At 32.0% G+C, this 12,477-nt stretch overlaps 1 protein-coding gene across 9 annotated transcripts in view; it reads right to left on the reverse strand.

The window, feature by feature from the left end:
• Positions 1–12,477, reverse strand: part of mub (mushroom-body expressed) — a 160,999-nt gene that overhangs the window by 23,601 nt on the left and 124,921 nt on the right. For all 9 annotated transcript variants that reach the window (XM_053748009.1, XM_053748010.1, XM_053748000.2 and 6 more), the window contains one exon: positions 225–273. The gene's annotated coding sequence lies outside the window, so the exon portion shown is untranslated. The remainder of the gene's footprint in view (positions 1–224; positions 274–12,477) is intronic.

The raw sequence follows: 12,477 nt of genomic DNA on the forward strand, positions 1-12,477 counted from the left end.
ATAATAATTGAAAATGTTATACCGATAGGTATATTTGGTTTAATTTTCTATAGGAAAGCATGTTTATTTTTTGTGCTACGGAGTGAAGATTTATTTATAAGTGTTTATGTTGTAAGAGGTACCTAATAAAATAAACTGCCGTGGTTCGTCGTATCCTATATCTATCTATACCTATGTATGATTTCTAGATCTCAGTAGTTCAACCAAATTTTGAAATAACTTACATTGTTAACTAAGCTTCTTTTTGCACTCCAAACGATCACCACGGATAACCTGCAATAAAAATAAATAATACATGAGATTCTTCCTGTAAGTAGGATACCTACACCTATATCAATGACTTTATTTTCTCCCTATTAGTTAAATTATCAGTAACTAAGTAAAGTTTAATATTATAAGTAAACGTGTCTATGTAAGTATATGATTTATGGTTTTTTTTCATTGTATTATAGATTATTCTACGTAACGTTAATTTAAATGTCCATTAATTTATTAAATTATTTATGTTACGCACAAATTCTTTTAATTTTTCTCATCATTATATTTGTGTCTACTGGTAGGTAAGTATACCTAGTTACCGCAAATATTATTAAATACAGGTACCTATATAATTAAATATATTTTATATAAAACCAATTCGATTTCAATCGTTGGCGATTATTCCTTAGTTAGAAATATATGCAATCGTACAATCGAAAAAAATCGTCAGAACCTTAAATTCGGAAGGATCCAATTATTTTCTGTGAGATTTCAAAAGGAAAAAATCTTTTGAACCACTTCATATGCGAGGCGGCCTTTTTGCTGAGAATGTATTATAATATTTGAAATATAAGAGGTGCCCAGGACGGTTTTGGAGTCATCTAGTCGTCAAGTGAAGTGAAGAAGAATTCCTTAAGAATATTAAATAATTTTATACTCAAATTTATTAGGTATGATGAATCAAGCTATTAATTTAAGACTTCAAAGTTTACCTTTAAAATTAAGGTGAGTAAATCTGTATTGTGGAGGCGGCTTAATTACAAGACAAGCACATAAAAGACAAATAAAATATAATAAGGTAAACTAAGGATTAACCTTTCCTGATATTCAAAAGTTATTAAACCCGTAATACTATAAAAAATATCGGAAAATTAAGAATTGAATTTTAATTAAAATATTCAGATAAGGATGGCAAACAGTTTGAAAGAAGGGAAGTTACAATAGGCGTAATTTCAGGCCAGTTCCTGAAAACCAATTAAAGTTAATAATCCTCTAATATAAAACGGTCTCTTTTTAAATTAAGTCTTCAGATTTCATTGTTATATCTCCTCTTTGTATTTCTTATGCAAATTTTTATATTCATCAATTACGGTTTCATTTTTACGCTTTTGTAGTGGAATAAAGCTGTACTTACAAGGTTTTCACGACATTTTCCTCCAATTAGAGTTTCCAACGATCTAAAGATTTGATGATAATTAGAAAAATGATATCAAGGGTATAATACGTTAGTGGACACAAAGGACAATAATCAGAAGCGAATATTCATTTTTTAAAATCATACTATTCGTTAAGCAAACCGTCATAGAAATTAAAAATTTAGCTCACAGCCTCGAATGCAACCGAGAGAAAGTAAATTTCAGACAAAGCCGTTCCTAAATACTGGCATAGAGATAGTGCGAATAGCTGAATTGCACTCAAATGGATAGTATTGTCGCCTAATCATTTAGCAGAGCATCGATGTGCAGAGCATTGTGTTTATGATGTTCGATTGTTTGGTCTCAGAAATTCGCGTGAGTAGGTGTAGGTAGGTTTATGTCGGTGATATTATCACGAAATGCAGAATGGTTTGATGTGGATGATTGATTGATATCGAAACTGTAATATTGTAGGTACCTACATATATTAGGTAAGTACTTAAATTCGTGTACCAATGTATTTTTTTTTTACATTTATATATATTACAATTATTATTTTATGGTAAGTATTTTTGATGCTCAGGCAGGTGAATCTGGTTTAAGCTTATACAAAATCAAAGTAATAGCTACCACTTAATTATGGATACAGGCAGAATTACATTTCTGTAATCTCAAAAACAATTTAGATCAAAATCAATAAGCGCGAAAAATTAAAACATTACCTTGATAGGTAATAGGCAGTAGGCAAGATTATTAATAAATATTTATTGGATTACTAGATTTTATTTATTGATACAAGAAGATATACATACTAATATACTAAAGCTAATTTAGGTGTGTAAATTAGTTCAAAACTTAAGTAGTTTAAGGTGTTTTTTATATTAATGGTCAAATTTCAAAAGTGCACCAACAAAAATAGTTTTGAGTTTTCATATTTTTTTATACTTACATAAAAATTTTGCTACTTATTTCTCTAGAGAAGGTTATTGTGCCATATCAGAGACATTAAAGCATCGTTACTGGTTTGGGTCATTCCTATTTCCTACCTTATTCTAATGTATTTTTTATTCTACATCGTCGTTCATATCATTATAGCTTTTTTATTTAAGAAGTAATTTATTCACAAAAATAAGTATTAACCTTTTTACGTTATTTGTGTTTTGGATTTTGTTTTTCATCAGTGATTTGGAATATGGTATGAGGTACCAGGCAATGGCTTGATGATGTGCTATGGGTCTGACAGCGGACCCTGGGCTCCGACGGTCAGTGGCGGTAGAAGGAACCAGGAAAACGCTCAGAAGAGAGTTCTCTCTCTCTCTCTCTCTCTTGAGATCAGACCACGAAAAATCCGAAGAAACATGAATTATGATGCCGTTTTTTAAAGGTAGTATCAAATATCAAGTTATCGAAAAAGTACTTAATTGATGGATGACTTGACTATCTCGTGGGGAATTTAATGGAAAAGTAGCCAGAAAAATACGGGTATGTGAAAGAAAGGGAGGGAAGTTGTCTGTATGTAAGCTGTATTGGGTTGCGTTGCATAATTGATTAAGTAAGTTTAATTTTTTCTTCTGAAATGTTTTTTTTGTTAAGCTATATTTTAATCAAAATACAAGTATAATATAGTTACTTGAAATTAAAACCTTTATGTAAATATTTATATTTCAACATTTTTTTAATTCGATAAGCCGGCCTACCACTGGCAGCTAAGCTCAAAACTAGAACTATGAAAAATTGTGTAAATCAGTAAATCCATCTCACTTATCCTATTTCGCATAGGGGTAAAAAATTCAGGTAAAGTGCTGTGGCGTATCATTTATTGCATGTTCACTGGACTATGAATGTGACTCGCGAATTCGTTATACAGTCTGCCGCATATCAAGATACCCTGCATAGACCTCTATGTGGCGGTTACAGCGGCGTATTTGTAATGATTATGATAGCTTTGTGTGCTGTTGTCTGTACAGTGGCGAACAATATTGAGATAGTTTATTTGTTTTTAGCTTTCAGCAGTCGAATTCACCTTGTTGTTTGGTTTGTAGGGGTCGGAACCAATACTAGCTTATTTGGTGGGCAGTTTGTGAATTCTGGCGTTATAAATTCTGATGGAATATGTAGTGTAGAAAATAATTGGTAGGTACTCGTAAGTACATAAATATTTTTTGAAGTGGAGTATAAAATCTAACAGTTATTATATATTCCTATAAAGACTGATCTAAAATTTAGATGTAAAATTATGTTTTACTACAGGCCACCGGCTTGATATCAATCCTTTTTATTAGTTCTCTTATTGCTCCACAGAAGACCTAAATGAGGCCAATGACAAGGCAATCGCTGTGGCTACGTAATAAAATAATATTATTTCTTTTTCGACTCGAAAAGATGAGGATTGAATTGAATTGAATTATAATAAACTTGTCAGTGGTTCATACTTTAGTCATTTCGTATCGGAGGCCTCACCCAGGGGGAATAATTTCAATCTTTCATCTCAAAACAGACTTAACGAAATACCTATATCTAAAGTAAAATTACGTGGCGAGCCGAACTAAACAATAAACATGTCTTCTAATTATCTCGGTGTCACACTTCGCAAGCAACTTTTAATTGCGTGGTGTCAACGCCTGAAACACTTTCACTATACAACTCATACCTTATTATAACTATGCAATGGAATAAATTTGAATACCTATAAAAGAACTTGTGTAGAGATTGCCCGCAATGTTTGAGCTGTGGTTACATACGTCTTATAAAAGTCACGATTCAGGTTTCTTAGCTCCTAAAGCAATGTGGCGGTCGCGGTTATTGATGTTAGGTCGCGGAAAATCGTTATCTGAAAGCATTGAAGTCTGAAAATAATTTACTTTTCATTTAGGAAAAAAATTATATCGCACGAAACTACAATCGGTAGACTAACGTACCTATTTTTCGAAAATTAATATCTAACAATGATGCTATAAAATGATTTTTTTTAAATTAGTTTATAAAGGTTATGTATTTTTTTACATTAGAATATTTAAACTATAACAAATATAAAATGTATCGGTGGCGCTAGTGTGCGCCTTAAACATTAGTTAACGTTAACTACCATCTTGGGATTTGGGTATTTATAAACAGAAGTTTTAACCCTTAATTCCTCTAAAGGGTTCGGTTGTAGGTACCTACTATTGGTAGTATATATACTTATAGATTTCTAAGGTTGGGTTGCGCCGTCAACTTTACGTTAAGACAGTAGACACCACACATAGGTAAGCACTAGGTATATTTTCACCGTTCGTGTATGAGACGAGTCTCCAGGGAGCTCGACTTACTGAACCTTCACAGTTTCATGTTCCTCATTCTTTCAGATCTTTCCGAAGATCACCGCCATTTATCTTGAATTAAGCGGGATCTCCAGTATTGGGTACTGTTATTTTCACTATATTCTAACATCAGAGGTAAAAGTAAAAATACTAGTTATAGAAAACTTGCAAGAGTGTTCGAAGTTAAAGAAAATAAAAGCCATAGAGCATTGAAAAATCTATCAAATACTCTTTTGGACTATATTTGTTAAATATTATGACTATACTTGTGTGCGTTATAGGACATTAGACATTATAGGTACGTACGTATGTATCTAGTTGCGATTATGTGTCTGACTGTACGCAAATTGGCTCGTATTGTTGCCGTGGGCTGTTTGCTTATCTAACTACGTGTACGATGTCGTTAAATTGACATACCTACTTACAAGTAAATAGTAGTATATTGTTGAATAAGTATACTTCAATATTGTACCAATCAGTAGATACAAATTAGTAGGTAAACAGTTAAATTTGAGTGTATCTACTTATTTTAAATAGTAATTAGGTATAATGAAAGTCTGTTATTTTTATGTTAAAAAATAGTTTTATGTAGTTGTAGATATTAATGAAAACTGCCGTGTTTTAATGCAATGACGGTGAGTTTAAGAATATGTACTTACATATATCAAATAACACAAACCGAAAAATATTCAATAAGATAGGGTTGTGCAGAGTCGATGTGACTTTTCATTTGGGTTGTGTGGAAGTGGGCAGATTGCAGTGTTTAGACATATTTCCCTCGTGTCAGAACCCTAATATCGCAGAGTGAGGTAATCGGATTAGCTACATCCCCTGAACTCGGTTGGACTGGCTTAGTGTGTCGTATAGATGAAATGGACGTAGGTACAGTTGCAAAACGTTTTAGTCTTGCCTACTTTTATCAAGTATTAATAAAAACATAGAGGGAAAATGTAGTTTTATATAAATATAATTTTCCATGTTTTTTTTTAAACGAACGAAGTAATAATTGATTAAATTACTTAGTCATTGTTTCCAACAGAAATTGCAAATATTTCGGCAAAATGGTATTTAAACATTTAAAATATAAAAAAAAGTAAAAATTTCACAAACAAGCTTTACCTTTGTTTTTTACAAACGACAAATATTAAAGTTTAAGTCTCAGAACTGACTCCATTATTTAGTTAATATTTTAATTATGAATTGACCTTTTGCGCATATAGGTATGATTTTATTTTTTGTTTATAAAACAATTGTATGTTTTAATTTAAGCACAATAAAGTGTTTTGAATTGTATTTACCCGTATAATTACATTCCTTCGGTAAACCAGGTGGTGTTCCCGTGACAGGTGTAAACTATTGAGGTGGCTGCGGTCGCCCAAGCACCGTGCAAGTGACGGCATGGCGGAGTTAATATCAGGAAACTGACAATTGATTGCGAAGTTCCTATGAGCTACATCCAACAATCTCGGATACGCTCAGGGCTGTGACGCCGCGAAGTCCTGGGTCAGCGTAAAAATAACCTTGACATTTTGATGACGAATAATCCGTCGCAATATTACTTCAAATTATTATTTCAAAAAGCTACAAACGCTGCTGAAAATAAATGCCAAAAGGATTTTTTTAAAAACGTACCTGTTGTTCTCTAGCATGCGTGCCAAAAGGGAAAAAAACAACAAGGGATAGAAGAACAAAGATCAAATTTTGAAAAAAAAAACCAAGTATTTATAAAAGGAAATAAAATAATTACTTATGTATTTAAGTAAAAAAAGGAGTGGTAAACCCTACATAAAAATACATATATTTATTTTAATAAGAGATACAAAATAATACTTAGGGACCTTTACTTCCTTCCTTCTGTACTCTAATTAAAGACAGAAAAAAATCTGCTTCAAGTTAGATATATCAGCAGACCTGACTTTATTTAAACATGATGACTAGTACCTATCTAAATATTTGAGTTATCCTATCATAATAATCTACTTTTGGAAGTTATTTTGGTTGTCGATGGTTAAATTTTTAGTCGAACTCGAAATTAGTTCTTATTAGGAAGGTGAAAGTTCAGTTACGACGAGAAATTCGTTAACGATGAAAAGTTCGTGTATAAATTTCAATGAGACGCTACTTTCGTTTTAGTTTTAGTAGATAGTTAATAGATTGGTAGTTATACACAATGAAAATTAATTCTATAAAACAATTCTAACCAAGCTATCTAGCGATCAAGATTGTAATTTTGTAATAGATTTTTATTTAGGTAAATAACTTGTGTTGATAACTAATATATATGTATGACTAATATAATGGGACTTTGATAATTAATTAAATGGATATTTATTGCTATTATAATGTACGATGGAAGTGAAAACTCTTGCAAGTAGGTGGGCGTGTATTCGGCCCAACCCATACCTAAATGTTTTCAATTATATACCTAATAAGTACAATAAATATACATATAGTAATAATTACTAAACGTAAAAACACAAAAATCAAAATGTTTTTGCCATCTAATAAAATAAGGAACAAATTGAACACGGTATTATCCCCAGGTGGGGTGAAATATGGTGTAGGAGACTGCCAAAAGGAACTTTTGTGTTAATTAGAATGCCTGCTCATTTCCCCTCAACTATAAGCGAGTCAAATAACCACTGTCTGCTCGCATTTATTTGAGGGCAATCTCATTTGACATTTTTTACTCCCAAGTTTCTATTCCTATTATAAATTATTTGTATTAGATATTGTATTTATTTCACATTCTTACCTATTAAAAAAGAATTGATCAAAAATTTGATCACGGAGTTTTTCGATGATCCATTTAAAATATATTTATAGGTATTTGTATGAAAAACAAAATCAGGAGGTATTAGGCTATCCAAACATTTTAATTCTAAAGGGTATGAAAACTGGGAGGTACATCTAGTGGTGTAAAAGTATATTTTTGTTATAATGCAAGGGAAGTTAGTTTTTAATCATTTAATTAATTCCACCTGAATGGACTTCACAATTGGCCAAAGACAAGTTTAATTCATCCCAGAAAGCAAGCTGGAAAGAAATGGACCGACACCTCTGCCTAAATGAAAAGAGCCTGATTTACAACTTGCGTAATCTTGACATAGAATAAAAAGTTCAAAGAAATAACACGCCTTAATAATTTCAGTATTCCTTCATTCACAAATAGAATCATCAGTGAAAGAATCACATCAAAATCAAAATGATTAAAAATAAAAAAATTAAAAAAATCACATTTATTTAGTCGTCCAATTTGTACTAGGAATAATATTATATTTAGACTTAACAAAACGTATTTTCTTACTAATCGTACATTCTTAAGACGTCATCGGCAGGAAATTAATTTTCCCATAGTTCGATTCTCATAAAGTCTTATAATTTAAAGTTTAAAATTTTTATTACAATATTAAACATTTTAAATAATTTCCATACCTTGGCCATCTCCCACATTGAGTTACTTATAACTATTAGCATTTCTAAATATCATATGTTCAAAGTGCAACTGGAGCAGTATCACTAACAAGTTATACATCTGTACCTTTCTTATTTAGTCTGAATCTTATTAACATTACTTTTTATAACAAGAAAGGTGGTAAATTGTAACAATGTGGAAGGAAATTTAATTAAAGCATCTTGTTAGTAGGTGTTAACTAGCGCCATTAAAATGTGTGTTTTATGTCGAGTCGTATAGACCATTACTTTTTAGTGTGGTTCTTTGCTCGTTGAAATTTTTATTCTGGTGGAATTAATATGGGTAATGGGGAATAACAAGGTTTTTACGCAACTTACGGGACGGAATTTCATAATTGACCAAAATGTCGACTGATGAAATTTATTCAATCTACCGGCCATTCCCTACTTCGCCTGCAGAAAACACGCGAAGGTAAGAGAGAGAGAGCGTAATATTAAATGGCTACAGCATATTGATTTATAAATATTTAATACATTTTACTAAAATGTAGTAAGAATTACAAAAAAATATTTGATTCAGTTATACCACAATATACTAAAGACAACGCACTATCCAGCTTTTTAATTGAGTATTAAAAAGCCCATCGTTAATTACCATAATTCTTGTTCATGTGATACATAGGAAGACAGTACTAAAAGCAGATTTGTATCAAAATGTACCTAGTTACTTAAATAAATTCACTCAAAGGCACTCTACTTAATTACGTAGAAATTAATTACTCCACGTACGTAATCGCTAATCACTTGCCCACTTTAATTTCACTCAACTAATATTCATTACAAGCCGTACTTTAATGGGCACGATAATCCAGGGATCTCACGTTGAATACAACGCAAATAAACGTAGCTACAACTAAAGCCATACTCATGTGTGACACGGGTGACGTATTCTACTCAGAAAGATTATTAGACACGTTTGAAAAGAACCTGTTTAAAATGCACCTATTTGTGTATGAAAAGAAAACGCGTTCGTTGTGTTTTCAAATTTTCTTAAAAATGGCTTCGTTCTGATGAAATATTTAGTAAAGAGTGGTGTCTACAGGAATGTTTATACCATCGACACGCAATGAAGAAGTGACTAGAGACGAAGAAGAACTAGAGAGAAGAATTTACTTGGTTTTTTAACCAAATAAATTATATTGCGTTAATATTTATGTTCTGTTAATAAATATAAATAAAGCCTCATGTACATGAGAAATATGTCCTATTGTTACGTTTAAACTGGTTTTAGTTAATTTTCTCTCTCTCTCAACTCTGCATGTTCCCGGTCGCGTTCAGGTTTGTGAAGCTGCGAAACCCGGGATTGATAGGTTAATGATTAAGATATTGTGTTAAATAAATAAGTATACACGAGTATACTTATTTAATGATTTGGCAAATCTCAATAAACAAATTTCAATGAAAACAGAAAAAAGTGATAGGTGCTTTTCTGGTGCTTGAAAAAGATGCATTCCACATGGGTGATCCGAGTAAGGTAGTTACGTCCTAAAGCAACATACAAACATGTCTGTTCACAGCCGCTCGCCCCCGGCTATCTCCAAATTACACGAACTCAAATACTCTTTGTACGAATACTATTCATTCATATTTTTATATTCTGTATTTTAATACCAATACTTGTAAACTGGTATTTATTTAAATGTTTTACCACTTAATTTTAATACAAAGAAAATTACTATGCACGATTTTTTGTTTCACGAGGAGTTCCGATAAGAGCTAGTAAATTATTTTTTTATTCGTATGTTTTAATCTTATAGAGCAAAATACAATTTGTAAAAGTACAATAGCTGGGTTTAGTGCTAAAACCATTGGGTTATACAGAATGCTATGTGGGTGCAAAAAAGAAAAAAAACGAGAATACGAGTACAGGAAGGCAATCTTGGTCAATCAATAAAATTAGGTGCTATTGTTACAATGACAAACATGTATTTTAAGTACTTTGCGCATTTATAAACGACTATACTTACGTAAACTTAGATTTAGTTACCTCTTTAACTTCCATATATAATGTACATATTCGATTTGTGAAGTGTGAAAAGAACTCTCCTTCATTCTTGACGTGACCCCAATAAGTGCGTAATGCCCTAATTGCACCAAGCTTTTCGTCTGCCCTTTTGAAACTTTAGGCAACTTTCCCTTTGTGTTTCGTAGTGTTCGCTTGGATAACCTTTTGTGTTTCGAGCTTTTGTACTTGGTACATATTTTATCATGAAAAATCTCATGTATCAATGAAGATGGATATCTAAATCAACGTTTGACTTTGATAGCTTCTGGTGAAAAATGTTGAAAGATTTATTTTTAATATTTTAAACGAATTGAGACGTATATGTAGTTTTAATACTTAATCAAATTAATAATATTTTTACTAAATTGGTTATTTTTTAATCATCAATCGTATCGTACTTCTAAGTATTCATGAATAATTTTGGACTATAGTTTTTGTTATATTTCAATAATTTAATTACTTATCAAAACACAGATTCAAATCTCAACAAAAATAAAATCCGAAATTCGGTAAACAATAAATATTCAAAAACACATTGACAACAAACTATGAAGATATTGACAGGTAATACTGTCGGGGACGCGATAAGGGTAGGAAAAGGGTCGGAAACTAGACAGATGTCCGTAGAATAAAAGAAATTGCTGTATAGGAAAGTTTATAAGTATCTACCAGGATTGGCTCTATAGAGCGATTGTAGGGAGCCATGGGACCGGAATATTTTCACGATAGAGTCTTAAAAAGTGTTAGAAAAATATATTCAAATAATCGCATGCTAGAACGAAGTAGCCGAACTTTTAGCCGTAACAGCTGCCGTGGTCACAGACAGATAGAGTACTGTGTTAATTGAGTCAACTAGAATCAAAAACAGTCTAGAAAATGTATTTCTGTGTTGAAAGAGCTAAAGTAAAAGAAATTCTTCCATTCGGCGACAATAATAATAAATTTGCAATGAATGGATAAGTATGGGTGTTAACGTCGATCAGAGTCTTTTTCACAAGACTATGACAAGGCTAATAGGCCAATCACAACAGCCACATTTATCTAACAGTTAGTTTATATCAAATTACAATATAATTATTTTGTCAGAAACTTGTAAAACAGGCCCTTAGTTACGTATCTATGCAATCATTAATTTTAAATTTCGACCCCGATATAGTCGCATTTTATTTACAAACGGAAATAAATCTATATTTATTTTCGTTTACAAAGCAGTACTGTTTGCCGAATGTATCAATCTACTTTGAATATTATTGAAGCGGGTTGGGTATGGGCGTGTGAAACAACAGATGCATGGCAAGCAAAAATCTCCAAAACTAAGTACTTGATTTCTAAATTAGACGAATTTTGACAGCATGACTTGAGTAGACAATATGCTACTTCGCCGCCTGCCAAAAATCAAAAATACTCTGAAGTTCCAAGGGGTTCTCCCGTACACACTTCAATCAAATAATTTTTTTGAAACCACAGATTAAAAGCTAGGTAGGTACCTAAACTACCTATGTATACCTTTTTAGAGATCATTTATGTGACAGATATTAATATATAGCACATAATTAAAATATAGCTATACAGATAGCTCTTATCTCTTTGTCTTTGAAAAAAGATTACATGTAAGTTATGTAGGGAACAAATGTTTCTCTATGTGGCTTTCAGCTAGTCCTGCCAGAAAGAGCAAATAGATACAAGAACTGTATATTAACAAGAAGGCTTGATGTTATCAAGGATGCGTGCAAATAGTCTGATAACTAAGGCTCTCAAAGACCGGTGTGAGGTGGAGAAAGAACTAGAATAGGCTTAGGAAGTCGTCGGGATTACGCTGATGAGAGATGAGAGAGAAAGTACCGAATTTGAAACAGATAAAGTATTGCGTATTTACGACGAGGTAGACAGAGACAAAAGTCGTGAAATCTGAAGATCAAATTTATAGATGGATTTATTGTAGGACCAAAATCTGAAGTAGCGATAGGCCAGGCAAAAGTAATATATAAAATAGCCCGTTGCCTTCTTCTCATGAAGAGTCTCCAGTTTAAATCCCTGTACCTTGATTGACTCTAGTTTTGATTTTCCAGTGTAATGTGGAAGCAAATCAGACATAACTTGAGAGTATTCATAAAGAGCTTCTTTTACGTTTGCTATAATGATATTCCGAAATGACAACCCTATGTAAGTATTTATTTAACGGACCGTCGGGATAAAGCAGAGTTGCGGCCAGATAGCTTATTTGCCAATTTGCATCATTTATGGTGTACGCATAATTGATTTAATATCATAGATGTAGGGATAAAATCGTGGCTTTTAATTTTAT

Source organism: Plodia interpunctella, chromosome 7, assembly GCF_027563975.2.
Source record: "Plodia interpunctella isolate USDA-ARS_2022_Savannah chromosome 7, ilPloInte3.2, whole genome shotgun sequence".
Taxonomy (NCBI): Eukaryota; Metazoa; Arthropoda; class Insecta; order Lepidoptera; family Pyralidae; genus Plodia; species Plodia interpunctella.